Raw genomic sequence first — 6,016 nt, 5'->3', positions numbered from 1 at the left:
TTTGTGATGGATTTTAATTCATATGCAAGTAGGCATGTTGATAATTTGATTGCAATAAACTTGACAGTGGTTCGAGTCTTCCAGACTCTGTGTGTCATCTGGTTGTAGTTATTTTTCCTCTATTTTCACGGCCGTAACAGTGAGAAACTGAGAAACTACTCTGGAGGGATATTCCTAAGGGTGGTAATTGGGTGAGTTTGGGCGGGTATTGAATGGGTTGGGTATGAATGGGCTAATAACCCATTACCAACCCATCAATGGTAGGTCATGAACGGGTCAGGGATCAAATGGACGGGTCATAAGCGGGTCAACCTGCTTAAGCCCGTTATTCTTATTTTTTATTTTTTGCACAAATGGGATTGTTTGCCTATGAAGAGATGACGAACGTGTGATACTGAAAAAGAAAATTAAAAATGGCAAACATAATTTCAATTTTTTTTATCTTCTTAAAATGACACGTAATATGAATGATTGTGAAATTACTTCGAACCAAATTTCTAAATGCAAACTTGTGAAATTAAAAAATATATATCTTTTCTCTAAATATATATAATATACACACACATACAAAATATATTAAAACATATAGAAAAAGCAAACAAGAAATGATAAAATATAAAAAGTACTGAAACAAAACTGTCTCTCAACTTCTTGTAATTTTCAAATTAGTTCAATAATGATAAAATTTGTGTGCAAAGTAGAAGCTTTTCAAATTCAGAGAGCAGACAGAATGAGTGGGTTAAGCTGGTACCCATTTTAACTCATTTTTTACCCATTAATTGTATTGGTACCCATTTATTTACTCATTAATTACCCACTCATTCAAATTGGATACCCAAATGATTTAATTGTAATGGACGGGTTTAGAAGGTTTAATGAGTTTGGGTATATATTGCCACCCCTAAATATTCTAAACAATATTGACTTTTATTTTCTTATCCTCCCCGGATTCCCCAATTATGATGCAAACTAGGTGGTCTTGCACATTCTTAATATAAATAGCCCATGTAATATAGAAATTGAGGTTTAGAGATGACGTGGCCCTTTGATCTGCATTTAGGCTCCCTAAAATATTTTCTTTCTTTTTTCTGCCCCGTTTGTTTCAATGTAAAATATTTTTCTTTTTCACGTAAAATATTTTTTTATTTTTACTTTGTCGGTGTTTGACAAAAGCCAACGTTAAGATTCAGGTCGAATTCATCGAATGTGACATGTACTTATTGAAAATTGATAGATAAGTCCAAAATCCGAATGCAGTTAGAAATTGAGAAAGTACCCTGGAGGTACTTCCAAACAATATTGACTTTTATTTTCAGATCCTCCCCGGATTCCCCAATTATGATGCAAACTAGGTGGGTCTTGTACATTCTTGATATAAATAGCCCATGTAATATAGAAATTGAGGTTTAAAGATGACGTGGCCCTTTGATATGCATTTAGGTTTTTTTTTTTTTTTTTTTTTTTTTTTTTTTTTTTTTTTTGTGTGTAAAATATTTTCTTTTATTTTTATTTTTTTTTGTTTAGCAAAGTTTTAGGTCGAGGTTGAGGTCGAGTCCATCGGATGAAGCGTGTAAAATAGTCTGTCGAAAATAAATGAATAAGTTGTTTCTATTAGATTTTAATATTTTTTTTCTTCGTACATATTTTATGATAACCAAACACCAAAAAACACAGAAAATATTTTTTGAAATTTTATTTACGCTCAAACAAATGGGGCCTAGTTGGTCTTTCGTGATTTCCAAAAAACAAAAGAAAAAAGAAAAAAGCAAGAGATGAAGAGATGTGTAAGTTAGCAGTATTTTCTTTACCTCTCAAAGGAGATGACGAAGGTTTGAGTTTCATTGACAACAAATAAACGTGTGTGTTTCTCATCAATGAAAAAAAAAAAAAATAAATAAATAAATAATGCTTCCTACAAATTCAGAGATTCCGAATGAGAAGGAATATGATAATGTCATGTAGTGTAGTCTATAGCTCCTTTTTCACATTTCCGGCATCTTCGAGGAAGTATCATGATTCTTTCCAAATGAGTCCCTTGTATTAGTATTATTTATGTTCAAACTTGTGGAAATGTAGGGACAATGAGGTAGCCAAATGGTATGTGCTTAAATATTGGGTTTAACTTGCATTCTTAGCTAAAATTCAAAAGGAACACCGGTCAAAGTAAGAGTAATGTTACAATAAGGTTGACTTAATATTAGTTGTCTTGAGCTCTCCTTTATATTAGCAAATTTTTGGGACAAAATAAAAAAAGTACATTCTTTATCAAATTAATCTTAGCTTAAAACACCATAAAATAAAATAAAATTATACAATTAAAGATAATAATTTAATTTGGTCAAATAAAGTAAAAAAAAAATAATAATATAAAAGGTTTGACAAATTGGTATCATCCCTGTCATTATCTTATATAAATGGGTTGGTCACATTAATTATATTTTCAATCTTTTATATTGCATATCATTTTACCTACTGTATTTAATTTTTTAAAATTATTTTTACACTAAGTATAAATAAATTTTTACCATGAAATTTTTATCATATAATAAATCTTTAAATAATTAAATACGTATTTTAATATTTAAACATAATTAAGACAAAATAAAAAATAAAAAATTCATGAGATTGAAATGTGGCATTATTCCAAAACCAAATCAAAACTGATCAAAACTAGATGCTCCAATCCGTAGTTGTGTGGGTGTGGGAATCCGTAGTTGTGTGGGTGTGGGTGTGGGTGTGGGTGTGAGAGAGTCAAATCACTTGTCAATAAGGAAGACAAAATGAAAACGAACTTCTTCAGAAATCATTGTCAAGTGTAAGTAAAAGTTTGTAGAGCATTATTGAGTTGAGTGTGACTTGTTGTGCTATGTGAATTCTCTCCTGTTTCCTCCCCCTTTAATTTTTTTCTATATTTTTATTTTGGGATGTCTCAAATACATATTGCTTATACCATTAATTTAGACAAGTGAAAAGACTATATGTGGCGATCTCCAAATGAACTTGCAACACAGAAATATTGCTTAACAACTTGAAAAAAGGAAGTTATATCGGGATACTATCATACAGGCAATCCTATTTGATGACATACAATTCACCACTCAAATGTTGCCACGTGGACTCATGAATTGGGTAAGAATCAAGAACGAATCCGCTTACCAAAAGGAAGGAAGGTGTGGAGAGTTCTAGTAGAACTTGCTACATTGGATCACCATTCCAGTAACTTGGAAGGAAGACATGTGCTGGGGGTAATACCATACAAGCAATTTCACTCAACATAAAACGCGGATGACTTAGTTGCTACATCGTGGAATTCATTAAATTAGAAACAAATAAAAAGGGTAGAATATGGTGAGTTCCATAGGACTTACCACACCAGACCATGTCCCAACAATTTAGGTTTAGCGTACCCTACAACCGGTTCCACTAAGCCACCCAAGTTTGAAGTGTAAAGACTGATCAGATGTTGACATGTGGCATAAGAGATGGAACTAAAAGGGTTAGAAGGGATTCGGTGAGATGCAAGTCCACCATAAAAACACAGGTGGTTTATTATGACCACATGACAAACATCAAGATAGTCATGTGAATCTTTGACCCACTCACCAAGAAAGATAACTCACCATTTTCTACAATTTCTCCTTCGTTATAGGATGGTTCCAAATATTCATGCAACTGTTATGGAAAGAGTGTCCAGGTTCATTTAATTTAGGAGTTATGCTAAATTTTAACAAGCTTCTTAAAATTGAATCTTGGGTATTTTTAATTAGAATAATGAGATTGTGTGTGTGTGTATATATATATATATATATATAAGTTGTATTTAAATACAACTTCATGCATGCAAAAAGAAGTTACAAAATTATAGGACACTTGGAGTTATGGAATGCGCCAAGTGAAAGCCTCGACTTCAAGAAGAGCACTCACCCTCAACTGCTTGGAGGTTATTAATTTAAAGAAGACATGTATATATATATGTAAATTATGGTTCGTGCACAGAGAATGGGAACTACCAAGTCATGGGACACGTGGCAGGGAATGAATATGCCAGATGTAAGTTTTCAGTTCTTTAATTCAACCACTGTTGCCAACTATTGGGAGTTGCTGGAGATCATGGACAATATGGATGAAGATGTTTGTAATGGTGATATAAGGCTGTGGAAGTGATCTCAGAATTTTTGGGACACGAATTTTCAAATTTATCCCTTAACCCCTAGTTTATGCAGAAAAAGGGCTTTAGAGGCTGTAGATTGGAGTTTTGACCAGCACAACGATTCATATCTTTTGTGTATGCTTGATTATTGTTGTTATACATTCATTTTAATGTATTTGGTGAGTTGTGAGAGCTTATAGGGTTTAACCAAGAGTGCTTAGAATAAAGGGTGTGTAACGTGCACTATGTTGAGCTAGTGTGAGTGTAGAGGCTGTGAAAACTAGTATTTCAACTTGTACAAGGGTGTGTGCAGAGTGTGAGATAGCTGAGTGTGTAACTACTTGCATACAGCTAGTGGATCTTATTATTAGCTAAGGTCAAGAACCAAGGTTTTTCCCAATTGAGAGGGTTTTCTAGTCCATCTTATGTTCTATGCCTTATGTGTATTTGTTAAGCCTGCAGTGAACTTGGAAGAAGTTTATTTTGACCAATTCACCCCCCCTCTTGGTCTAACAAGAGCACATATATATTGAAAAACATGAATGTCCTTTGCTACTAATTTCTGGTACAGAAGCAAGAGTTGAGGAGCTGTATTTGGGTTGAGCCAGTTCTGGCACTTAATCAAGGTCAAAGCAAGTTTATTTCTCTTGTTTACACTTTTAGAATACAAATACATGACCATTTCACTGTTGTAGATGTATTTGATAACTGAGACCTCTATAATTGCTTGATTTACTGATTTTGCCTTTGAATCTGTATTCATCTTGTCAAAATCATGCTATACTTTAATTGTGCAACATCCAAGCATGTTTAAATTGATGATTAGAGTGTTGGAAGATAATTCAGACTTAGTCAAATTTTTAATCCTGTTTTATTTTTTGAATTCAAATAAAGTTGTTAAGATCTATCTTATCCCATAAGCTATTTCTTCTCTCTTGTGAGTCTATTTAAAGGAGCATTGTATTCATATTTGAAAGAAGAGAGAGTTAATAAAAACTCAGTTTTGCCTACCTGACTATTGTTCTTTGTCCTCTGTTTTTTCTATCTTCCTATGAGTTGATTATTCAAATAGCCAAAAGTCTATCAGAGTGGTATCAGAGCAAGTCACGTTCAATTCGGATTCATGTGAAGAAGGCTAAGGTAAGGTGAAAATGGCCGCATCAGGTAATTCTCTCAACATCTCTCAACCAATGTTTCCCATTTTCAAAGGTGATAATTATCAATTCTGGTGTATTAAAATGAAAACATTGTTTATCTCTCTTGACTTATGGGAATTAGTTGAGAATGGTTCTACAGTGTATGAAAATGAAGAAGGAAGAATCACTGCTGCCCAAAGAAATGAGATGAAAGAAAACAAGAAAAAGGATGCTAAGGCTCTTTCATATATTCAGCAAGCACTGGATGAAACTCTCTTTCCAAGAATAATGGGAGCGACATCATCTAAAGAAGCATGGGAGTTGCTTCAAAAAGAATACCAGGGATCAAGTCAGGTAATTACTTTAAGATTACAAAATCTTCGTCGTGAATTTGAAACCTTGGTGATGAAAAGTTCTGACTCAATAGATAAGTATCTTACTAGAGTTGCTTCTGTTGTAAATCAAGCAAAGGCTCTAGGCCAGAACTTAACTGATCAAAAGGTAGTTGAAAAAGTTTTGAGAAGTCTAACCCCTAAATTTGATAGTGTTGTTGCTGCAATTGAAGAGTCAAAAGCTTTGACTACATTTTCATTTACTCAATGGGTTCATTGAAAATGCACGAGGAAAGGCTGAACAGGTCCTCTGAGAACAAAGTGGAACGAGTTTTTCAGTCAAAGATCAACCTTAATAAAGCTTCAAATGGAGGTGCGTCTTTCCATTCAGCTGGAAG

This window comes from Cornus florida, unplaced genomic scaffold (genome assembly GCF_030987335.1).
Source record: "Cornus florida cultivar Cherokee Brave unplaced genomic scaffold, ASM3098733v1 CherokeeBrave_3.0.0_Hap2_Chr11, whole genome shotgun sequence".
Lineage (NCBI taxonomy): Eukaryota > Viridiplantae > Streptophyta > Magnoliopsida > Cornales > Cornaceae > Cornus > Cornus florida.
Note: the sequence above shows the minus strand (reverse complement) of the source record.